At 32.6% G+C, this 26,521-nt stretch overlaps 2 long non-coding RNA genes across 4 annotated transcripts; one reads left to right on the top strand and one right to left on the bottom strand.

Annotated features, from left to right (window-relative positions):
* Window positions 1–14,881: 14,881 nt before the first annotated feature.
* Window positions 14,882–16,161, bottom strand: LOC149895161 (uncharacterized). Its single transcript, XR_016458521.1, has 3 exons — window positions 16,023–16,161; window positions 15,700–15,873; window positions 14,882–15,359 (listed from the first exon to the last, which is right to left on the bottom strand). It is a non-coding gene; the product is annotated as an uncharacterized LOC149895161 (long non-coding RNA).
* Window positions 16,162–16,417: 256 nt separating this feature from the next.
* Window positions 16,418–17,296, top strand: LOC149895160 (uncharacterized). 3 transcript variants are annotated; one of them, XR_016458518.1, is made up of 3 exons: window positions 16,418–16,550; window positions 16,679–16,859; window positions 17,203–17,296. It is a non-coding gene; the product is annotated as an uncharacterized LOC149895160 (long non-coding RNA). The 3 variants fall into 3 exon arrangements; XR_016458520.1 differs by having other exon boundaries at window positions 16,421–16,540; XR_016458519.1 differs by having other exon boundaries at window positions 16,428–16,556.
* The last annotated feature ends 9,225 nt before the right edge of the window (window positions 17,297–26,521 follow it).

Genomic DNA, 26,521 nt, shown 5'->3' with positions numbered 1-26,521 from the left:
GAAATATTTCTATCTAGACAAAATTGCCACCATAGTTTATAAGTTACGTTATATTGCTTCTTAGTGTTACTGGAAAGCGATGCCAACATTAGTTCGACAGCTTCCGATGGGATGTTTCTCCGTAAGAAGGCTTCGCGGAGAGCCTCGCTGCAGCCAGCGTAAGGTGTGAGTGCAGTGGGTGCGACAGGTGACTGAAATGAGAATGCGTTAGATTCGTATCTGCTTTAAACTTGGAACCCCTACCCTTTACGAGAAAGCTCTGCCAAATGACTTCTCATTTCTTTGCTTTTAGGGGGGGGGGGGGGGCAATAAATGAAATGTACAGACTATACGGCTTTTAAAATATAAGTCTGGTAAGCGAACTAAACTTTGCTGGTTTAGTTCTTGCTATATCGCTATCCGTGCCTGCTTCTCGTGTTTACGGGTGAATTAAGTTTATCAATAGTCATAAATGCAATGCTATACAGAGGATATACTGCATTTAAAACATGACAAAGTCTGGTAAGCGAACTAAACTTTGCTAGTTTAGTTCTTGCTATATCGCTGTCCGTGGCTGCCTCGCGTGTTTACGGATGAATAAAGTAATGTCCTGTCTTCGCATCCACAGCTAACTGTCCTATACTGTCATAATCTTAACACAGATTCATTCGACATAGCTCCCCACGAGCTCAGTTCTTCATTTTTGCACTCGCACAACTGTGGACAACACAAGAGCAATGCCTCCATTGGTAGCAGTTACAATCAAGGGCTAGCAAGGCAGGCTAGCCATATTACGGATGTTGGAACAACCGACTATATTTAGGGCAATTTTCTTTGTACAGTGTAACGTTTAGACTGTCGTAGCATTCCTACGGAACAAAGATGGGATCAGATCTGCATCCTTAATGAAGTTAATCGAAAGGAGATACTTTCAGACGACGATAGTATTCAAAATCCACCATATTCCTGAACATAATAATGCATAGTTAAGCTTATAATCTCTCTTGCCATTATCCTGCAGCAGAATTCCTTGGCGATAATTTGTTCTCGTTAGAACGAGCGAGGTTGTTACGATAATATGAGAAATCCTGTCAGTTAGAGACCTGAACGACGCGATAGAGTACCGCTATTTCAGTAGTAGTAGCACCTAGAAGGGTGAAGGTATTCTGGAAAGCGGAACTGAAGGCCCGGTCGGCAGCACCAGCCACCTAATAGACAGTGTTCAGTGCTGCACCACTATAATCTGCAAAATGACTCTGACGGTATGAAAATGTACCTACCGTACACGAACGTACATTTTCAAAATATCAAATGATATAGTTGGAATAAAAATCCTATTTGCCTCCGTCTACCCAAAAGACATACGGAGTAGCTAGTAGTAGTTGGTTGAATTAGAATAAAGTACCTATAGTTAAAATCCTTTGTTACTGACTGGATAAATTTGGCTCTTTTCCTATCTGACGTTCATATAGCTGTTGACTGCCTAGTGTTATGCACAAACACAATTATTATAAATAAGTCAGCCCGAGGCTTTCCGTATATAAGTTCTGATGTAAATCATAATTATATCTTAAAACCGAATTGATTAAAAGTAACGTACTTGGCTGTAGTAATTGCAGTTTTGGGACACAGATAAGCTCCTTATCATTTTAGCCATGCCTTTATACATAAGATGCCATTTTATACATAAGATTCGACCTAAAGAGGGCAGGAAAATGCTGCTACTCTTACACAGTTCCGGATAATGTACTGCGCTCTATAGGCACCAAGGAAATATATAGTCTTGGCAATGAGGCTTCCACGTCTACGTCAACATTATCGGCTGCGGATGAAGACCAAGATATTAATATTTTATTTGATAATAACACACTCGAATAAGAGATGTTATTATTTATGATGTCATTATTTACATATTATGTGTAAATAAATGTGTTGGATATATAAAATTTTAAGTAAAATGTCGTTTTATTTGACATTAAAAATTTTTAGCAAAATATTTAGCTTAATTATAAATCCTTTAGCAAAATTTTGGCAAAATTTTAACAGCCATTTAGCAAATTTTATGTTAGTCTTGCTGGCAACACTGGTCTCGGGCACAGAACAGTAAAAACCTCGGAGCAATTAAAACAAATAGAAGTGCTATAGTGTCATAATTATTAATATGAAAACCACTGTCGCCAAACCCACACATTTAAACCGATAGCTAAACACAAGTTTGATGCTAATTTTTGTTTTTAATCAGTGTTGCCAACGTAGGCGATTTTTCGCCATTTATGCTACTCCAGGGACAATTTTTTATACTACATATTAGGTAAATAGGCATACAGCCGGTAATCAGGCCGAATACTCTGAACACAGATAATTATATAAAGTATAGGTAAATCGATGAATTTTGTGACTGCTTGAACCAAAAACGAATCACACTGGCGAATTTTTATATGGATAAATACAATTTGTACACTTAATTAAATGTTTATTTAGTTATCTCATTTCATTTCGTGTTCACAGTTTAGGCATGACTATCATCGTAATTCTTCTTCTTCTTTTTTTTTTTCAAATGGCAACTCCTGATCCCAGATCATCGTAATTAGAATTCTTTTAATTCACGTCTACCCTCTTCAAGAGTATTTTTTTAAACACGATAATCTCATTTAATTGTTAAATCAAACAAAACTCTATTAATTAAATATGTCGCGCTTAAGTAATGAAGAATATTTTGAGGAGGAACCAAGTAAGTTAAGACAATATTTATTTTATCAAAATAGAAGCCTGTACTGCTATTAGTATTTTTTAACCTCTTATGGCTAATTGTGCTGGAGATAATGATGATGAACCGCTGCCCTACCTCAAATTCGACTAGCTACGGCCCTGTGATGAAGTCCACTTCTATGAGGGATATCATGTGCAAAAGATACTTGTAGTTTATGTTTGCTCATAAACTATTCTTTATATATAAACTAGCTACCCGCCCCGGCTTCGCACGGGTGCAATGGCGGCCGGCCGGTACCGCCGCAAACGCTACGTCCCGCAATTTTTAAAGTAAATGACAAAAGAAAGTTATTGTGGGTTATCCATAAGAGATAGACATAATATATACCATCACGGACTTTTCTGTAGACCTTTTCAATACTTAGTACATTATTTTGATAAAACTCGTAGGGTTTAGCCTGCGTTTGCAATGTAGGTAAGAGGAAAAAATGTAATTATTTACGGCATCACATTAGAAACCTCAAAAATAACAGTACTTCTCCACTATTTAATTTAATTATTATACATATACACCTTCCTCTTGAATCACTCTATCTATTAAAAAAACCGCATCAAAATCCGTTGCGTAGTTTCAAAGATTTAAGCGTACAAAGGGACATAGGGACAGAGAAAGCGACTTTGTTTTATACTATGTAGTGATTCCAATGCGATCGGAAAAATAAAGAAAAGGTATAATAACTAAATCATTGTTCATTTACTTTCAGGGTTATCTCCCTCATCAGAATCGCGAGAGCGACGCAGCAGTACTGACTCGAGTGAATCTTTACCAGAGCTAAATATTGAAGTGGTACCTAAAAGAAAAGATGACGATGACCCAGAAGAGTTTTATCAGGAGTTAGAGAAAAAAATGAAGGAAATTATATCGGCAGATCGAAGAGGGTGTGATGCCCCGAAATCTGATACTATTGACAAAGAATCAGTAGAATTAAATGCAGTAGAAAAACCCAGTAGTCCAGAGATATAATTATGATCTCCGAAGTTTATATAAGTACTAGCTAAAAAACTCGGCTTCGCCCGGGAGTTGATATGAGATGACGTGGTAGAGTCGAAATAAAAAAATAAACTATGACGTAAAAAGTAAAAAAAAAAATTTATTGAAAACGTTTTCTCATTATTTACAATACTTGTTTATAAACAACATTTTTCATTTTATTGTCCGGAGTATATATACATAAATTTTTCGGATTTCCTACTCTTGAAGCAAGCTACATATAGCTGACCGTGAGAGAAGCAGGATTCTTTGAGGTTAATGCCACAATATTTTAAAGTTTGTCCTTGCGCTTTGTTAATTGTAAAACTAAAGGTTAATTGTATTGGAAACTACAGTCTTTTAAATTGAAATGGCAATTCCGAAGAGATCAGTGGTATTCTAGGTATAAATACTGTCTGTCCTTTGGTCTTTCCAGAAATAAGTTCAGCTTCAATGATATTATTCGATAGCTGTTTTACGATCATTCTAGTTCCATTACATAATTTTGGGGAGTTGAGATTTCTGAGTAGTATGATTGGAGTTCCAATTTTCAGACGAAGGCAGTGTAATGGCATTCCTGGTACTTGTAAAGAGTTTAGAAATTCAGTGAGGAAGTTGACACTTTCTTCAATAGATACCATCGTGTCGATCGATTTATATATTTTCTCTTCATCAGGTATTTTCTTCAGAATATTAAAATTGATATCGTCAACAATATTATTTTTAGTGGCCAAAATTGCTCTTTGAAATAACCACTCTGCATTAGTATAGTTCTGAATAATATTTGGATAAATTTTGTCGATTAGTTCGTCTTCAGTAGTGGCTATATTACAGAAATCACTGTTAAGTTCAATGAGGCCGGTCGTTTGGTCAGTAGGATATGTACCTTCGCCGATTTGTAAAAGTATTTTAGCAAATTGTGCTGTTGTTTCATCTCTTGATAATTCAACTCTCATGTTTTTTGTTAATTGCAGTATTTGGACTTGTAGCCAGAGATGTGATTTTTTCAAGCATGCATTGATATCGTCTTCTCATGTTGTCTTGGGAATAACTGGAAGTGTTTGTCGAAAATCTCCTGAGAGTATGAGTAGAGCTCCTCCCATTATTTCAGAGTTTTTTCGCAATTCTTGTAATGTTCTGTCCATGGCTTCTATAAATTTTTTATGGGCCATGGTGCATTCATCCCAGATGAAAATTTTAGCTTGTTTTAGAATTTACCACGTCCAGATTTTCCTGAAATTTTACATACCGGGAATTGTTGTTCGGCTATATTCAATGGTAGTTGTAAGGCAGAATGGGCAGATCGTCCTCCTTCCATAAGTGTGGCTGCAATGCCAGATGATGCTAGTGCCAGTGCGATGAGTTTTTTAGCACGTATTTCCGCCAGTATTAGATTTATGAGAAACGTTTTACCGGTGCCTCCTGGTGCGTCCAAGTAAATAATTCCACCAATATCGTTATTTATCCGGCTCATTATAACGTCGTAAACTTTTTTTTTATTGTCATTGAGAGTTGTGAGCATTGTATTCAAGTAGTTGATTGATGTTGTAACTTTTTTCCTTCATAATTTCGTAGTTTAGCACACTAAAAGCATTTCTTTGTGGTGCTGGCATTCCAAGTTCTACTTAGGCTTGATTATTTATTGCTAAACATTTATCTTCTAAGCGAATGAGTGTTTCATTGAAGATCTCGTCATTGAATTCTATAGTCAGTTCAGGATTAGCTTGTCGGACTTGGTACAATATATCATCACTCATACTCCTTTTGAAAGAGTCCCATAGCTGTTTTGGGTTTGATGGGTTACATGTTGTTAGTATTATAGGGAAATTTCACGAAAAAAACCCACAAATAACTTATTTCTATTTCGTTTCAAAATCGAGAGTTAATTAAACACACTATTAAAAATACTCACACGTGATACTTCTAAATAAAGGCTCACAGATAACTTCTCTTATTTTCGTTTTGAAATCGCTCGTTTCGCTGTTCAAATTAAACTAACTCTGGTGAGCGACACCGGGCTCTTATATATTCAGAGAGCTAGGCTCTAGAATATTCGAGAAAATTTGAAAATATTTTCTCTCTCACACCTTCTAGAGTATTCTGGTCACTATCGTCCGCCATAATAAAAGGTTCTATAGCGGTAGCATTTGTACTAAAAGCGCGAAATTTTAAAACCTAAATTTTTTAAGGTTTTGAGAACTAATTTGGATAACTAAAATTATGTCGCTTTAACTCCAAAATATAAGTTAGCTAATGACGTACAAATACACAAAATTTAATAACTTTATTATAGCAACAAATTAAATTTAAGACTTTATTGAAATTTGCTCGCAACGCTTTTGGAAATGCAACCCAAACAATCGTTGTCCTGAATGAAGTTCAAATATTCGATAACAGATGGCGCCACTATGTAGGGTTGGAAAGTTCCTTATATCTTTAGAAACACGCCCTTAGATTAAAACGGGAACTTTCTAGCTTCTGTAGCGGTAGCGTATGTAGTAAAGGCGCGAAATTTAAAAACCTAAATTTTTTAATACTTTGATAATTAATTTGGATAACTAAAATTATGTCGCTTTAACTCCAAAATAAACGTTAAATAATGACGTATAAATACACAAAATTTAAATTTAAGATTTTATTGAAATTGGAATTTTAAATTTCGCGCCACTACTACACATGCTGCAATGGCTCACAACTATGGAGACTACACACTATGTCTATTGGAGTGTAATATAGTCTCCGAAGTTCAAATATTCGATAACAGATGGCGCCACTGCACTTAATTTCCAAGTTGAAGGGTCGGAAAGTCCCTTATATCTTTAAAAACATGCCCTTTAGATTAAAACGGGAACTTTCTTGTTCGAGGGGGGATAAAGGGCTATCACACCACATAAGTCCCTTTATCGTGTCGGGACTCCTTTTTAAGTTTTATCGGCACGCACATTTTATCGACTTAGTTTTATTATATACTAGCTAAAAAACCCGGCTTCGCCCGGGAGTTGATATGAGATGACGTGGTAGAGTCGAAGTAAAAAAATAAACTATGACGTAAAAAGTAAAAAAAAAAGTTTATTGAATAATTGGCTAATTTTATTGGAAACTGCAGTCTTTTAAATTGAAATGGCAATTCCGAAGAGATCAGAGGTATTCTAGGTATAATTACTGTCTGTCCTTTGGTCTTTCCAGAAATAAGTTCAGCTTCAATGATATTATTCGATAGCTGTTTTACGATCATTCTAGTTCCATTACATAATTTTGGGGAGTTGAGATTTCTGAGTAGTATGATTGGAGTTCCAATTTTCAGACGAAGGCAGTGTAATGGCATTACTGGTACTTGAAAAGAGTTTAGACATTCAGCGGGGAAGTTTTTCGCTGTTCAAATTAAACTAACTCACTAACGACACCGGGATCTTATATATTCAGAGACACTTCAGAGAGCTAGGCTCTAGAATATTCGAGAAAATTTGAAAATATTTTCTCTTTCACACCTTCTAGATCATTATCGTCCGCCATAATAAAAGGTTCTATAGCGGTAGCATTTGTAGTAAAAGCGCGAAATTTAAAAACCTAATTTTTTTAATGTTTTGAGAACTAATTTGGATACTTAACTAATTTTATGTCGCTTTAACTCCAAAATATAAGTTAGCTAATGACGTATAAATACACAAAATTTAATAACTTTATTATAGCAACAAATTAAATTTAAGACTTTATTGAAATTGGAATTTTAAATTTCATGTCACTACTACACATGCTTCAATTGCTCGCAACGCTTTTGGAAATTCAACACAAACAATCGTTGTCCTGAATGAAGTTTAAAAATTTGATAACAGATGGCGCCACTATGTAGGGTTGAAAAGTTCCTTATATCTTTAGAAACACGCCCTTTAGATTAAGGCCGTGTACGCGGTCCGTGCGCTGTTTGGCTCAAATATGTGATTTTTCAAACCAGATTGTCCATCAACCACTTATCTTACAAACATATGAATTACTAATAATTTTAGGAAATTTTATTGTCTATGTAGTTAGTTAAGATTTTTTTTCAATTAATACAGTATTTCTGAATACCATCAAGATAACTGAGCCGATGATTACTTGATTTCACTTTTAGTGTCAATTTCGAAGCTAAAAATATCTGAAATTGCTGACAGATCTAACACACAATTATTTTTAACTAACTGCAAAAATCCTTATTAAAATAGTTAGTTAAAAGATTTTTTTTATTTTGGACTCCTAACTTACGAAATTAAAATCCGAACAATGTGAATTTTTTTAGAAATTATAGTCGACAAAATGATTATTTTCACCAAGATATTTGACTTTATTGAATATAATTTATACATATTGCAATAAAAGAATGTCTTACTTATAAGATAAAATTTAAAAAATCAACTAAGGTACCTCTATTATTTTTCTACAAATTTTTTAAAGTACTATAAAACACTGCGCGCGACCCGATTAAAATCAGTCGGCAGCGAGCCTTTCCAGAGAGAGGACATGTTGCTCGGCGCTCTCCTGTGGACCTATGCTGTTCATAGTAAAAGGATAGCGCAAGCCGCGATCTATCGTAATAGATCGCGGAGTTTTTGACTTGCGTTAAATAGAATATGCGCTCTTAAAACGGGAACTTTCTAGCTTCTGTAGCGGTAGCGTATGTAGTAAAGGCACGAAATTTAAAAACCTAAATTTTTAAATATTTTGAGAACTAATTTGGATAACTAAAATTATGTCGCTTTAACTCCAAAATATATGTTAAATAATGACGTCTAAATACACAAACTTTAAATTTAAGATTTTATTGAAATTGGAATTTTAAATTTCGCGCCACTACTACACAATACACATGCTGCAATGGCTCACAACTATGGAGACTATGTGACTATTGTGTATAGTCTCCGAAGTTCAAATATTCGATAACAGATGGCACCACTGCACTTAATTTCCAAGTTGAATGGTCGGAAAGTCCCTTATATCTTTAAAAACATGCCCTTTAGATTAAAACGGGAACTTTCTTGTTCGAGGGGGGATAAAGGGCTATCACACCACATAAGTCCCTTTATCGTGTCGGGACTCCTTTTTAAGTTTTATCGGCACGCACATTTTATCGACTTAGTTTTATTATATATATAGATATAGATGATAATTTTACGGAATTTTAAAAGCATATAAGTAGTTTATTAAATGTTACTTCATTACATATACATAATTGTAAATAAATAGGTCACAATGGTTATTTTATTGGTATATAATTGTTTATTTAATTATTTAATAATTACCTGCTTATCCAGGAGGCTATTCGAGATAATAGTACGATGGATTATTAGTAGAATATCAACTTACCTAAACTTAATTAATTTTAAGTAATTTTATAAGTACCCTCGATAACAATACTTTTTGCAATATCACGCGACACTCCATCGTATCGCATTCAAAATTGGGAATCGGAGTGCGAGGATCTGTGGGTCATGACTGAGGTATTGTTAAATGGTAAGACAATTAAGTTAGCTATTTGTATTGTGTACCTTCCCCCGCCCGTTAATATCGGAACTTTGAATATATTCTTAAATAACTTAGATAGAGTATTGTGTACTGCTGATAATGTTATAGTAGTAGGTGACTTCAATCTCGGTTTCATAAATTGGAATAGGACTTCTCACAGCGATGTATTGATTCCATCTGATTACAACTGTTCTTTGGGTCACAATTTGATAGATTTTTTATCATCTAATTGTCTAAATCAGTTCAATGAGTTTAGGCCATGCTGGCGAAAAATCGCCTACGTTGGCAACACTGATTAAAAACAAAAATTAGCATCAAACTTGTGTTTAGCTATCGGTTTAAATGTGTGGGTTTGGCGACAGTGGTTTTCATATTAATAATTATGACACTATAGCACTTCTATTTGTTTTAATTGCTCCGAGGTTTTTACTGTTCTGTGCCCGAGACCAGTGTTGCCAGCAAGACTAACATAAAATTTGCTAAATGGCTGTTAAAATTTTGCCAAAATTTTGCTAAAGGATTTATAATTAAGCTAAATATTTTGCTAAAAATTTTTAATGTCAAATAAAACGACATTTTACTTAAAATTTTATTTATCCAACACATTTATTTACACATAATATGTAAATAATGACATCATAAATAATAACATCTCTTATTCGAGTGTGTTATTATCAAATAAAATATTAATATCTTGGTCTTCATCCGCAGCCGATAATGTTGACGTAGACGTGGAAGCCTCATTGCCAAGACTATATATTTCCTTGGTGCCTATAGAGCGCAGTACATTATCCGGAACTGTGTAAGAGTAGCAGCATTTTCCTGCCCTCTTTAGGTCGAATCTTATGTATAAAATGGCATTTAAAGTTTTTACCGACAAACGGTTGCGAAGCTTAGTTTTGACGACATTCATTTGGCTAAAAACACGTTCTATTTCCGCGTTGGAATGTGGTAGTGATAATAATGATATTGCCAGCTGTGATAAATCTGCAAAAGGGTTATTACCAGCTGCGTCTTTATAATCCATTACTTCATTCCAGAATTCCAAGGTGGAAGTTGTGCATGTCCATGAAATGTCGACTAAATTTACGTATGCAAGGTAGCAAAACTGTAGTTGGTTTCATATGGTTTATATACACTTATAAACTATATAATAGATAATTATTTCTATTAATATTACCTATAGGTACAAACTTTTAGAACTGTCAATTAATGTCAATTGCGCGGCAAATTTGTATTTTTTTTTCTTTTGCACGCCTCATAAGCGAAGCGTTGAGGTGGGTACTACTGTCACTTCGCGAAAAACATCTGATTTTTCAAACTTAAAATGTCTTTATGTATCATACATTGCACTTGTAAGATAATACATACACACACATATTAAGAAAAAACACTATTTTTAACGTTCATGATATTATTTTTGATGTCATTTTTGTTATTTAAACTAGTTAAAAAACAGTTTAAAAAAGTTCTGTCTTGGACGTCCGTGTGTCTGTATGTGCGGATCCTTTTTCTTGTTAACACGATAGCGACCGAAATACTTTACTAATCGAGTCTTTTTTTTTCTCTTACGCTTGAGTATGCTCAGGAATAGAACCCTTTCATTTTTCAGGGTCTGATTCGATGTGGTTTAATTGTTATTAAATAAACAAAAATAATAATTAATAAATATTTATTAAAAAAAAATTATGAGGCGTGCACTTTTGGATTTTCCAAATTATTTGAAAATTTCATCATCTGTTGTTTTACAGTATTTTTCTATGAAAATATTATGTGCAGTTTACAATAAAAACTACGTATATCGAAACAATACAGCTTTGTCTGAATATTAAAATATTATGTTCTCAGTTCAATTACATTATTACTATTTTCGTACATTTCGATATCAGTTGAAAATATTGTATCATATAAAATTTTTGGTTAATGCAGCTGGTATAACAAGGTAATGCGCTTTCGTGTTTTAACTACATAATTAGTTCAATATTAATTTAGCCGTAAAATACGTTATTTTGTTATTAATTTGAATAATATTATTGTAAGGAATCTAATTCAGTGTTAGATTTTCAAAATTAGATTAAGGATAATTTGTAATAATTGAAATAAATATTTTTGGATGTACATACTGGTATTTTTATTTTATTCCCCTGTGCTCATATTATGTCATGAAACCTTTCAGTAGATACATGGACGAAATCGCAGCCAGCGCCCAGCAGCAATTAGCTATAACATACCTATAGGTATTAGGTAAGGTAATAAATAATAGCTCTATAGTTAATACGCACCTTGATACTTACCGTAGAGTTGTTTGATGTTGAATCCGTAATAAATAAAATTAACACAATACATAATTGAATGTTACTTTTGATACACAATACACACTACTTACTCAGAGGGAAATAAACGCTACCTACTATTTTTATTTGAACATAGGCTAGAATTTACTTTTTCACAAACACGTATATTTTTAAAAGCATAATATTATAGTTTATTAAATACTACATAATATTATATACAGTTTCATGAGCATAAAGGAACAACTCTTTTAGTGTCATTGGTTCAAGTGACGACATGAGACAGTTTGGCATTAATGCCATGTTGCTATTGGTCTATTAATTGAATACTGCACGGAAACAACACACACCTTATTATTTTTAAATCGTTTTTTTCAATAAATCTGCAACAACAAATCTTTATATTTTTAAAAAAAGGTATTTATCAGTTAACTTGGGATACTAATATATTTCTATGGAAATTAACTATTTTTTGCAATAGATATTAAAAATACAGTTAACACATTAAGTGCATTTAATGATATTATACTCTTTGTTTATATAAATACAGAACGATAATTGAATCATCTAAAAAAAGCCAACAAAAATGTTAAACTTATATTTTCTTCTTATAATTGGGTAAGTTTTTAAAAAATAACTCGTTTTTAATCTTTTTTCAAAAAAATTATCTAACTACAATAATCAAGACAATAATACTATAGTCTATAATAGTCGCATAAAAAAAAAGTATTTATAACCAGTCTTGACAATTTATGAGCGTTTTAGCCACTGTGCTTTGGTAATTTGCCTTTTTTATGGGAAAAAAATCCGCAATATCGATACTTCTTTGGTCCTGCATTTTCGTAAACATTTTATGGATACTCTGGTACCACATATTTTGAAAAAATTGGGCTATTGTCACGTAGAGTCTCTTCAAAGTGCGTGCCACAAGTCGTATTTGCATCCAAGGCACCTTCAAATCTGTGCTTAATTTTTTCATAAAATCTTTGCGGCTCATTGTATTTTATTTATTTATTTTTTTTATTTTTTATTGTGTGATAGGGAAGCGCTTGACCACGATCTCGCCTAATGGTAAGCTGAGATGTGGCCTATGATGGAGCGCGCTTCCCTAGAAGGAAGCATTAGCATTTATCTACATTATTTTGATATTATATGATATAGAAATTGTTAAAATTCTATATCATGCCGTAAAATATCGCCACTGACCACCTATAACTTTTCTTGTATTAACTGAACATACAGGAATATGGTTTTCGGGCTTCTCTTATCTCTTTATAGTGCTTGTATCCTCAATGTATACCACCATGACATTGTGGCGTTGCCACTTTTATTATCTATATTTTATTATCTGTGGCGTTCCGAAACGGAACGCACTTGATCGAATTTTAAATTGATTCGACGATAGTGAAAATGATTCACTAGGACAATAGTTAATACGCAAAACGCAATACGCAGTTGATACGTATTTAATACCAATACTCATCAAGGGTAAGATCTGTTGACTAGTACGTACTAGTACTTGACTAGTACTTAGTACTAACGTGGGTAGTCAAGAAATCAATTCATTATAATTCGCAAATGGTTTTTCATTATAATATATGGACAAGTGAATGTTTATCGTTTACGTTCAATTCAATGTCTTTCTTTGCTAGTGTTAAGGGTTAACTTGCTAACTACAAAACCGTTAAGGTATATTAAAATTCATATTATCATCATTATTTGCGGAATGTAATTACAAAGATATTACCTATATACAAGTTATAAGATTCTTATTCCTTCCACTCGTAGTTGAACGAGAAATTATTTATATTTAAAATTACATTAAACAATATTAGGTAGGTATGTCACACAACACTAATTACTGTTATTTCGATACATAACGAAATTACTCTAATAATATTATTATTGCAAATGTATGTCCAATATGATGTCAATAATTAATTTATTATTTATCAATTATTATATTTTTTGATTTATAAAGTCACAGGATTGTTTTTTAATTATTATCAACCCTGTCTGCAATATACTTATAGGTAGTTGTTTAAAATTGTCTGGTATTTATGAAGGTAGATTGTAATACTTCTAGAATTTAAACTATTTTTGCAGTATAAACTTTACACGTTGCTAATATAGTTTATTCTGATATCTGGCCATAATTTGAGTATTTATTCCTCTGTAATTAATATGAAAGACGTGCTTACGCCACAGGATTTATTTTTTTGAAATATCATGAATTACTGATGTAGAACATCTGGGGGGTAACCGGCATCTCTTATAGCAAGCTTATTATAACATTACTATGTCTTTTCGTACCGTGACACCCTTAACGCAAGCTTGTTGCAGCGTTAAACTGATTTTGTTTTTCTAGCAATTTTGATGACGTCACTTGTAATAGTTCACTCAATTATTGGGACCGGTGCGAACTGCGATCTATTTGACAATTTGACAGTTATCAGATAATAATAGAACTTTACAATTTACATCGGCTTGTTCGAAGAAAAGGTTTTTATTGGGTGGAGCCATTAATTAAGAGAAGAAGAAGAAGAAGAAAAGGCTTCAAACCTTTTGATTTAAGCAGAATCGTGTACCTAAATAGTAAACAAGTGCGTAATCATCACGAGTCCCTATGAGATATGGGCGCATCATATGAACAATTTGAAAATACAATATAACCTACAGATTTATCTGTGTAAGATAAAAGTAATGTAAGTACCATACCTTATGCAAATCTATTTAAAAATACGTCTGTATAAGTACACATTCTCCACTTGTTATTTCTCTGTATAATAAAATGCAACTCTACTTATTCCCTAAACATAAATTTTATCTAATACTTAATGTAAATCTATAAAAGATTGTTTATTATTTCTTCATGATTCAATATATTTTTATCATGTTATTATTTACCTATATAGAATATAAGACTATAAAAGTAAATCTACACTCAAATGCACTACCCATATTATACTTATGTAATCTGTTGTTAAGGATCTCATTTAATTTTGAGAAATAAAACCATTATTTATTTCCAGATTCTACAATCAATTCCGAGCACTAGGAATAAGATTACCCAGAGTAACCACATGGAAGCATTGATAGTATTCAAGAAGCCATAGTGCCAGCGCAACATGAATATATTTTTTTCAATTGGAAGCAATATCATACTTTAAATGTTTAAGTGCAATAAAAAACATTTATAAATCCAAAATCTTTATTTAGTCCTTTTTATTTATTTATTGACAAATCATTTGCTCCTTTACTTCTCTTGATATCATTTATATAAAAAAAATGATAAAACATGGAAGCATTCGAAATTAGATTCAATTCTATTTAGCTTAAATATTTATTAAAAACAATTAGGTAGATATATATAACTCAAATCCAAATTTGTAAGTAAATAGCATATTAAAAACACTCTTGATTAAAAAAATTAAGTTTTATTTATAGTAAGTACCAACCTTTAAAACTTAAAATGCAATAAACAAAAACTTTATATTTACATCACAATGAATAATTCCTACACTAATAGATTAATGGTATTTATATTTTTATTTTAAATTTAAATCAATTATTGTATTTGCATAATAAAGAGTAGATAAATAATTTAAAAACTTGCAGTACTTATGTATACTTTTAATTTCATTTTTATTAAACTTAAAATGAAAACAATGTAGGTACTATATTAAGGTACAATTAAATTTTTACATTTTCAGATGTATGATACAAATATGAATATTTTAAGTGTAGACATGGTGGCGCCTCCCCCAACTTGAAGTTCTCACTACCACATGATCATCTCCCAAGCCGGTACTTCTTTGTTCAATGTTTGGGCAAGCCGGCAATCAACACAACTGTGAAAGATAAATTGGACTTAAACTGATTCTTTGTTGCTTTAAAATTTAATAAGTACATTTAATATGTTTACTTTTATTATTAAAGGGCTTGTCATGGTGTATGTAAACGTCTAAAAAGAAGTTTTTTAAACAATGTCGGTATGGTTTGTTAAATAGGTACCTTATTTGTTAATAATTTTTCAAGTATTTCAATGTTTTAGTTGTTTATCTTGCAATTCTTAATATTGTATTAAAAAAAACTTAAATGTGTAGGTACAATGCCTTAGAAAACTTTTAATATAAGTAGCTTCTAACCAAACATAGATAGGTTTGCTTATAAATTAATATAAATATTTACTTTTGACCAGCTGCTCTAGTTTTTGTGAACTCCCAAATCATTTGCACTTATACTTTCAGAGAATTCTATCAACTTCGTCTCAGCATAACTTTTAACTCGTTAGGAGTTATTTATGTACCTTTGTCTTTGTAACTTCAGGGTCAGGGAGCTTCGCGCACTCTGCACAATGTTCTGCTGCAAGTTAAATAAAAATTACTTCAATTAACAATAATCAAAACAGACGAAATCATGCAAAAACCAATACTTTATTCGTAAAAATATATCTGTGTTGTCATAAATCGTCCAATGTTTTAGATATATTTATTACTCGTATATTATCTTACCTTGCTATTTCAATTGCTCTTTCATGCCTCTTTCATGCATTCTTTAATGCATATTACTTATCTTTCGCAATTTTTCAATTTGATTTATCAAATTTCAGATAATAATACGAGGACAGTGATTATGACATTTGGATTTTTGACGTTTAATTTTCAATCACCGCCATTTTTATAATAACAACCTTGTTTTGTTGAGTTCACAAAATAATCTTACTTTATTTTGGTACCGGGAGCCTTTTCAACATGATTACTATACGATTGCCTACAATGTCCAAAGTTGGTCCAAAGAGCGAATGAATTCCGAAGTTTTGTCTATTTTTTTAAGATTAATGGCTTGGCTACGAGGCTTTTAGGCCAAGTCGTAATGATTTGTATCGAACATTAAACGTCAAAAATCAAAATGTCATGTCACTGTCCTCATAATTCATAATATTATCTAAAATTTCAGATAAACATAAACTTAAATATGTGAATCTCATCTCTGGATAAATGAGAAAGTGCGAAAAAGCAATATTGAAATAGTAAGATAAAGTACGAGTAAGGACGATTTATGATAACAGACTACAGAGATATATTTTTACGAATAAAGTTTTGGTTTTTGCATGATTTCGTCTTTGATTATTGTTACTTAATTGAAGTAATTTTTATTTAACTTACAGCAGAACATTGTGCAGAGTGCGCGAAGCTCCCTGACCCCGAAGTTACAAAGACAAAGATAGGTTCATGAATAACTTCTAACGAGGTAAAAGTTATGATGAGACGAAGTTGATAGAATTCTCTGCTGAAAGTTTAAGTGCAAATGATTTGGGAGTTCACAAAAACTAGAGCAGCTGGTCAAAAGTAAGTATTTATATTAATTTATAAGCAAACCTATCTATGTTTGGTTAGAAGATACTTATATTAACAGTTTTGTAAGGAATTACACACCTACACATTTAACTTTTTTTTTTTAAAACAATATTAAGATTTGCAAGATAAACAACTAAAATGTTAAAATACTTGAAAAATGATTAACAAATAAAGTATTTATTATTTAACAAACTATACCGACATTGTTTAAAAAAACATCTAAAATTACATACACCATGACAAGCCCTTTAATAATAAAAGTAAACATATTAAATGTACTTATTAAATTTTAAAGCAACAAAGAATCAGTTTAAATCCAATTTATCTTTCACAGTTGTGTTGATTGCCGGCTTGCCCAAACATTGAACAAGGAAGTACCGGCTTGGGAGATGATCATGTGGTAGTGAGAACTTCAAGTTGGGGGAGGCGCCACCATGTCTACACTCTACACTTAAAATATTCATATTTGTATCATACATCTGAAAATGTAAAAATTTAATTGTACCTTAATATAGTACCTACATTGTTTTCATTTTAAGTTTAATAAAAATGAAATTAAAAGTATACATAAGTACTGCAAGTTTTTAAATTATTTATCTACTCTATATTATGCAAATATACAATAATTGATTTAAATTTAAAATAAAAAAATAAATACCATTAAACTATTAGTGCAGGAATTATTCATTGTGATGTTAATATAAAGTTTTTGTTTATTGCATTTTAAGTTTTAAAGGCTGGTATTATAAATAAGACTTTATTTTTTTAATCAAGGGTCTTTTTAATATGCTATTTACTTACAAATTTGGATTTGAGTAATATACCTAATTGTTTTTAATTAATATTTAATCAAAATAGAATTGAATCTATTTTCAAATAATTCCATGTTTTATTACATTTTTTTATATATAAATGTTATCAAGAGAAGTAAAGGAGCAAATGTTTTGTCAATGAATAAATAAAAAGGACTAAATAAAGATTTTGGATTTATAAAATATGTTTTTAATTGCACTAATAGGTACATTTAAAGCATGATATTGCTTCCTATTGAAAAAAATATATTCATGTTGCGCTGGCACTTTATAGCTTCTTGAATACTATCAATGCTTCCATGTGGTTACTCTGGGTAATCTTATCCCTAGTGCTCGGAATTGATTGTAGAATCTGGAAATAAATAATGGTATTATTTCTCAAAATTAAATGAGATCCTTAACAACAGATTACATAAGTATAATATGGGTAGTGCATTTGAGTGTAGATTTACTTTTAAGTGTTTTATTATATAAATAATATAACATGATAAAATATATTGAATCAAGAAGAAATAATAAACAATCTTTTATAGATTTACATTAAGTAGGTATTAGATAAAATTGATGTTTAGAGAATAAGTAGGGTTGCATTTTATTATATAGAGAAATAACAAGTGGAGAATGTGTACATAAACAAACGTATTTTTAAATATACTCTTAAGATTTGCATTGGGTATGGTACTTACATTACTTTTATCTTACACAGATAAATCTGTAGGTTATAATTGTATTTTAAGATTGTTCATATGATGCCCCCATATCTCATAGAGACTCGTGATGATTGCGCACTTCGCAATAATAAATTATTTACACGATTCTTCTTAAATCAAAAGGTTTGAAGCCTTTTCTTGGAACAACCCGATGTAGTTATGTTAATTTTGCATTTTTAATATAATAAATGTATTGTCTTCTTTAAAAGCTTCATTTATTAAATAGATTTCCAACTACATACGTTTCACTTAAATTTGATGTGTATTCTTTTAATAATATTCAAAATAATGTTATAAAAGTTCCATATTTACAACTTCACTAAAATTGCTTAAAACTGTCATTAATGACATTATAACAAGAATGCTAAATGTCAAAGAGAGCGTGCCGGTTCCAATTTTTCGATTGACGTCTCGAAACCGCTCGAAACAGTCTTGTTGCAATTGGTTTTCATATGTTTTAGAAGGTCCCGGTGCTAAAAAAGTAAGGTTATTTTGTGAACGCAACAAAACGTACCCATAATAAGACTGTTATTCTAAAGGTGCCGGTTACCCCCCAGTAGGTTCCAAACTACTCGCAATATAACACGAGATAATAATTATATAACTAGGTAAAACGTTGGGTTAAATTTAATGTAATAAGATTTAACTACACACTGGTTTTGTACGTTACAACCTACAACAAAATCTGTTCAGTATTACCATCATTGTGAAGTTACTATAGTTTGAAAACTTACTTTATTTTTCTAATTGCACACTCAATGTGAAATTATATTATCTACTGACCGTTTTATGTGAATGATTGCAATACAGATTAGTTTGGTACCAGTCACCCAGTTATACGTCACCCTGGATTCCGATGAGCACCGGCTGGATGTGTTGACACGTTGCTCGACGTGGTAGCGGACACCAGGCATGGTGTCGCGGACCCAGATGTGATGTCACGGTACCTAGGATATCGTGTTGCGTATCAACGAATGATACTCGATGCATGACGCTCGAAGCTCGACTCCTGCGGTGCACGACGCGATGACATGGCGTTCGAAGCGGTGGTGAGAGCGGCAGCGCCATCCGTGCTGCGCAAGGTGAAGTTGCCGGCCTGCTGGCACTTGTCGACCTCGACACCTTACCTTTGGCACCAACCAAAGAGTGACACGTAGAATTACTGTTGGATACATTTTCCCATTGAAAACGTTGGAATGTAAAGTAGCCTCGTCCCGATGGCACACCTCCCATTTAAGGAATGTCAATTTCTCCTATTCAACGGAAATCCATACCTCCTTTTAAAAGGAAATCGATACTTCCTATTTAAAGGAAGTCCAGACCTTCTATTTAAAGGAATCAATACCTCCTATTTAAAGGAAGTCAGTACCTCCTATTTAAAGGGCATCAATACCTCCTATTTAAAGGAAGTCAGTACCTCCTATTTAAAGGAAGTCATCTTTCTTTCTTTCTTTCATACCTCCTATTTATAGGGAATCAATACCTCCTATTCAAAGGAAGTCCCTACCTCCTATTTAAAGGAAGTCATCTTTCTTTCTTTCTTTCATACCTCCTATATATAGGGAATCAATACCTCCTATTCAAAGGAAGTCCCTACCTCCTATTTAAAGGAAGTCATCTTTCTTTCTTTCTTTCATACCTCCTATATATAGGGAATCAATACCTCCTATTCAAAGGAAGTCCCAACCTCCTATTTAAAGGAAGTCCATACTACCAATTTAATGGAAGTCCATACTTCCAATTTAATGGAAGTCAATACATCCAATTTAATGGAAGTCCATCTATCATTTCAAATAGAATATGAAATACAAACGAGTTTACTCGTCGTCGTCGTTTCAGCCATGGAACGTCCACTGCTGGACGGCCTGCATCCAGTGACTCCCAGCCACTCTAACCAGGTCGTCTGTCCATCTTGTGGGAGGTCGTCCCATGCTTAGCCGCCCAATTTACATGTAATGTCATAATAATATAAAATTATAACAATGGCGGTTGCGAGTCCATAATACTTTGTCACATCTTGGTAATTACTACAGGTTACCACTTGTATTTATATTGTAGCTTTTTATGCATTAAACAAACATGGATATATATTAATTTACCCAATTTATTTATAGTCTAACGACATTTTAAATTTTTATTTCTAATTTTAACGAAATTAGTTATAGATAAGTAGCAGTCGTGAAAACATTGACACTTAAATAGTTTGCCACTTGAATAATATAATAAAACTAGGTGTGGCTAACACACAGTATTTTAGTGTATGTATTTTTATCATTTTATGTATATATTACTCAAACAAGTATTTTAAATATTTTATTTCATATTTATATTCGCATTTAACGAGTCGCGGTATAAGCGTTGTATGCGTTCTGCGGCTAAAATATTCATTAATGTGCGGGTAGTTCTAAAATTTTCCAATACAGTTTAATTCTGTCTAAATTTAAAATCGTTCGTTCTTATTCCTTGAATGCGGGTCTATTTGTTTTTATCAGCATTTATTGTTTAATTATTGGTTAATAAGTGTATTATGAATTCAGTGTGTACATAGTAAGTTTATACTTATTTTTTCTCCTTCCGAGTGGAACAAATAAGCGCAATTAAATAGTGAGTAAGTAATTATTTTCCAACAACCTAAACACGGTACTGTTCATTAAATATCTATTATCACAGAAGCCTCTAAACTAGGTTTCCTCAATAACTCGTTCTATTTTAACTTGTGAAGGATTTCGGATAAGATTGAAATTGCATTTGTATTTAATATGAACCAACGGACGTAACTGTTATTCTGTCTTTTACATTTCAAAATGAATTCTGGTATGTTACTACATACCCTCTCCCTTTTTTATGAAATTTCTTAAAACTTTTTACTGCACGCGTACTCTTTATAATATTGTAACACTGACCTTTTACCTCGTCGCCACTTGTACTGTGCTTACAGTACGTATATATGTAGAATTGCACTGGCTCACCACTACACTCAATAGTGCGGGAACACGTCCATTCCAGTCCGGCATCGGCCGTCGACTGACTAATGACAGCTATAAGCTATCCCCACCACTGGTGTACATGAGACAATGTATATATCTATTTCATAGATACACTACATCCCTTCCTTTTTCAAAATTAATTAATTTTCGCTCCAAATAATCACATAATGAAAAATTATAGAATTATACAGTTATCAAGTTATTAATCAATAATTCCCAATAGAACTTTGAAACCTAAGTTAACCTAAGTTGAAGAACTCTTAAAATCAGAACATACATATCAAACCTACTCGTTTGATACTTGATAAACTCATTCCGTACTGAAAGTTGAACAAAGTTGAACAAAAAAACATATAAAACAAAGTCAAATAAAATTCGTAATGACTATTCCATTAATTACTGATGATATTTACTCATATTTTAAAATAATACCTTTACCTATATTTAACACAGAAAAAGGTCAGACTTCCCTTATCCTTCCCAAATACCCTTACATCCTTGTGAAGGGGTTGAAAACGATGTCACTTTCACAACCATGCAAAGAAATTGACGAAGACCGGTTCCTATGCCCGGAAATACTGACATCAACACTATACAAAGACGATTGTTTAACCGATCTTCTGCGACTATCTACAAATGTTTCCAGTTGTCAGCCAATTCCCATTTCCATAGATGACGTGAAAATCGACAATGTTCTACCAAATAGATGGATACTTTACGTAAATGTGGAAACAGTACTTACTAAGGTCTGTGAAAATGAGGTAACCCAAGAATTTCTTCGTGGTACTTATTTATTGGCGTTAGACGAGATTGGCTGCTACGTGAAAATCGGAGATATAACACTAAAGAAATATGAAGGGAATGGAAATGATATTATATACCCAAGTTTACCAAAAATTATATTACCAAATTTGATGAACTCCCAGACCGACAGGAAGCCTGTTAACCTGAAGGGTGCAAATTTAACTGACATAAATATGCGTAGGCATTTAATTGAAAATAGTGAAAATAGTGAAAACCAGTTTAATAGTACAGTGAATAGTGCCGTCGGAGTGATTAACATTATAACTTTTGTATTAATCGTAATTATAATTGTAATCGTCATAGTTATTAAGTCTAAATTAAGAAAAATATGTATTCAAGAAAACCCTTCAGATTTTCTTGAAACTGAGGATGGAGGAGTTATATCGGGGCCACCCGCAGTACATGCGAGCGATGTCATATTTGTTAACGCAGCAAACTATGGCCACCCTGCATCGCCTTAATGCATACATATTGTATTTCTTCAAACGCTGCATTTTTGTTTAGAGATAAGTTTATTAGTTTAAGTTTTAGTTTAATTCATTCTGAATGTAGAAAGCACTAATTAAAGACGTGTAAATTAAATCTTGTGTTTTTAAAAATCGTCCTTCGGTCCGTCGAAATTTGAGTAGCTAAACACAAGTTTGATGCTAATTTTTGTTTTTAATCAGTGTTGCCAACGTAGGCGATTTTTCGCCATTTATGCTACTCCAGGGACAATTTTTTATACTACATATTAGGTAAATAGGCATACGGCCGGTAATCAGGCCGAATACTCTGAACACAGATAATTATATAAAGTATAGGTAAATCGATGAATTTTGTGACTGCTTGAACCAAAAACGAATCACACTGGCGAATTTTTATATGGATAAATACAATTTGTACACTTAATTAAATGTTTATTTAGGTGGGTTATCCATAAGAGATAGACATAATATATACCATCACAGACTTTTCTGTAGACCTTTTCAATACTTAGTACATTATTTTGATAAAACTCGTAGGGTTTAGCCTGCGTTTATGTGAAAATATGTGCAGTTTACAATAAAAACTACGTATATCGAAACAATACAGCTTTGTCTGAATATTAAAATATTATGTTCTCAGTTCAATTACATTATTACTATTTTCGTACATTTCGATATCAGTTGAAAATATTGTATCATATAAAATTTTTGGTTAATGCAGCTGGTATAACAAGGTAATGCGCTTTCGTGTTTTAACTACATAATTAGTTCAATATTAATTTAGCCGTAAAATACGTTATTTTGTTATTAATTTGAATAATATTATTGTAAGGAATCTAATTCAGTGTTAGATTTTCAAAATTAGATTAAGGATAATTTGTAATAATTGAAATAAATATTTTTGGATGTACATACTGGTATTTTTATTTTATTCCCCTGTGCTCATATTATGTCATGAAACCTTTCAGTAGATACATGGACGAAATCGCAGCCAGCGCCCAGCAGCAATTAGCTATAACATACCTATAGGTATTAGGTAAGGTAATAAATAATAGCTCTATAGTTAATACGCACCTTGATACTTACCGTAGAGTTGTTTGATGTTGAATCCGTAATAAATAAAATTAACACAATACATAATTGAATGTTACTTTTGATACACAATACACACTACTTACTTAGAGGGAAATAAACGCTACCTACTATTTTTATTTGAACATAGGCTAGAATTTACTTTTTCACAAACACGTATATTTTTAAAAGCATAATATTATAGTTTATTAAATACTACATAATATTATATACAGTTTCATGAGCATAAAGGAACAACTCTTTTAGTGTCATTGGTTCAAGTGACGACATGAGACAGTTTGGCATTAATGCCGTGTTGCTATTGGTCTATTAATTGAATACTGCACGGAAACAACACACACTATTCCTTATTATTTTTAAATCGTTTTTTTCAATAAATCTGCAACAACAAATCTTTATATTTTAAAAAAAAGGTATTTATCAGTTAACTTGGGATACTAATATATTTCTATGGAAATTAACTATTTTTTGCAATAGATATTAAAAATACAGTTAACACATTAAGTGCATTTAATGATATTATACTCTTTGTTTATATAAATACAGAACGATAATTGAATCATCTAAAAAAAGCCAACAAAAAATGTTAAACTTATATTTTCTTCTTATAATTGGGTAAGTTTTTAAAAAATAACTCGTTTTTAATCTTTTTTCAAAAAAATTATCTAACTACAATAATCAAGACAATAATACTATAGTCTATAATAGTCGCATAAAAAAAAAGTATTTATAACCAGTCTTGACAATTTATGAGCGTTTTAGCCACTGTGCTTTGGTAATTTGCCTTTTTTATGGGAAAAAAATCCGCAATATCGATACTTCTTTGGTCCTGCATTTTCGTAAACATTTTATGGATACTCTGGTACCACATATTTTGAAAAAATTGGGCTATTGTCACGTAGAGTCTCTTCAAAGTGCGTGCCACAAGTCGTATTTGCATCCAAGGCACCTTCAAATCTGTGCTTAATTTTTTCATAAAATCTTTGCGGCTCATTGTATTTTATTTATTTTTTTTTTTTTATTTTTTATTGTGTGATAGGGAAGCGCTTGACCACGATCTCGCCTAATGGTAAGCTGAGATGTGGCCTATGATGGAGCGCGCTTCCCTAGAAGGAAGCTGTTTGATGTTATGGTGATTGATTCTTCCTTATTATAAAATTATTAAAATGAAAACGAGAATAAAAAAATATGATTTTAATTATAACGATTACATTGTGTGCTGTTAGTTACAAGGTTACAAGAAAAGAAAATGACGCTAGGTTCCATGATTAAGCACATTCGTTTTACATTAACGTGAAGTTAGGCCAGAGTCCCACCGGTGTTGCCGCCACACCGCTGAACGACGTACGCTGCTAACTTCAGAGTTGTTGAACATACCGCCCGCCTTGGAAGAACTCAGGAAAGGCTTCCAACATGAAGCACTCGTCAGTGAAGCTGGATCATGAGGGTTATAACGGGCAAATCTTTGCAAACGATCGGCGTATGATGCCGTGCGCTGTCCGTATTTCAGCCACTCGGGAAATCCCATCAGTCCCCGGGAAGACGTGCATCACTCGACCCAGTTTCCATTTCAAAGGAGGAACATTATCCTCCTTGATCAGAACTAAGCTATTCTCTTTGAGGTCTTCATTGTTGGTTTTCCATTTAATTCGCTGTTGGAGCTCTGAAATGTATTCTTTCGACCAACGCTGCCAAAAATGTTGTCGAAGTTGCTCCACATGGTCATAGCGTCCCAATCGCGTAGGCTTAATCATCGTCAGGTTTTCGCATATAGGTGCAGTTAGTGGTCGACCGATCAGGAAATGGGCTGGAGAAAGTGGGAGAAAGTCATGAGGATCTGAGGACAGAGGAGACAGAGGGCGAGAGTTCAGGACGGCTTCAATTTGCGTTAATACCGTTTCAAACTCTTCACGTGTTAACCTAGCATTGCCCAGCACCCGCCGCAAATGATGCTTACAGGACTTGACTCCTGCTTCCCACAACCCGCCAAAATGAGGACTGTACGGTGGTATAAATGTTAAACGAATTTGATTATGACTAAGAAAATCAGAAATATCACTACCATTATTAAAAATTACTGATAATTCCTTTTCAGCACCAACGAAATTTTTTCCATTGTCTGAAAAGATTTGATAAGGCTTTCCACGCCGTGCTATGAACCGATTTAATGCTAAAATATAATCATGTGTACTCAAGCTACCTACCAGTTCTAAATGTATAGCCCTTGTACTAAAACAAACGAATAAACAAATGTATGATTTTATTAATTTTGCACCCCTGCCCTTTCGGTCCAAAATGAGCAGGGGCCCGGCATAATCAACTCCACAATTCATAAAAGGAAAATTTTGTTCTAATCTTTCCGAAGGTAAGTTGCCCATGAGAGGGGTCAATGTCCTGCCTTTCATGCGTTTGCATACTATACAATTATGAACAACTTGTTTAGCTAAATCGCGAGCCCTCAAAATCTACCACCTTTCACGGATGGAATATACTAGAAGCTGAGGACCAGCATGAAGCAATCGTTTATGTTCATATTCACATAATAATCTTGAAAAGCGATGCTTCCCACTAAGCAATACGGGATGTTTTTATTATAATCAAATTCATTCGCGTTAGATAACCTACCACCGACACGAATAATATTTGATTCATCTAGAAAAATATTTAAACCGGCTATTTTGTTATATATCAATTTATTTTTAATATTTTTACTATTATTTAATGATAACTTATTTTTTAATCTATAATATTGTTCACTAAATGATTCTTGTTGAGCAAACC

Source organism: Colias eurytheme, chromosome 32 (assembly GCF_061535395.1).
Source record: "Colias eurytheme isolate Ceu_HAF_F1 chromosome 32, ilColEury1 Martin Lab GWU primary, whole genome shotgun sequence".
NCBI lineage: Eukaryota > Metazoa > Arthropoda > Insecta > Lepidoptera > Pieridae > Colias > Colias eurytheme.
Note: the sequence above shows the minus strand (reverse complement) of the source record. Positions and strands in the feature narration are given on the sequence as shown.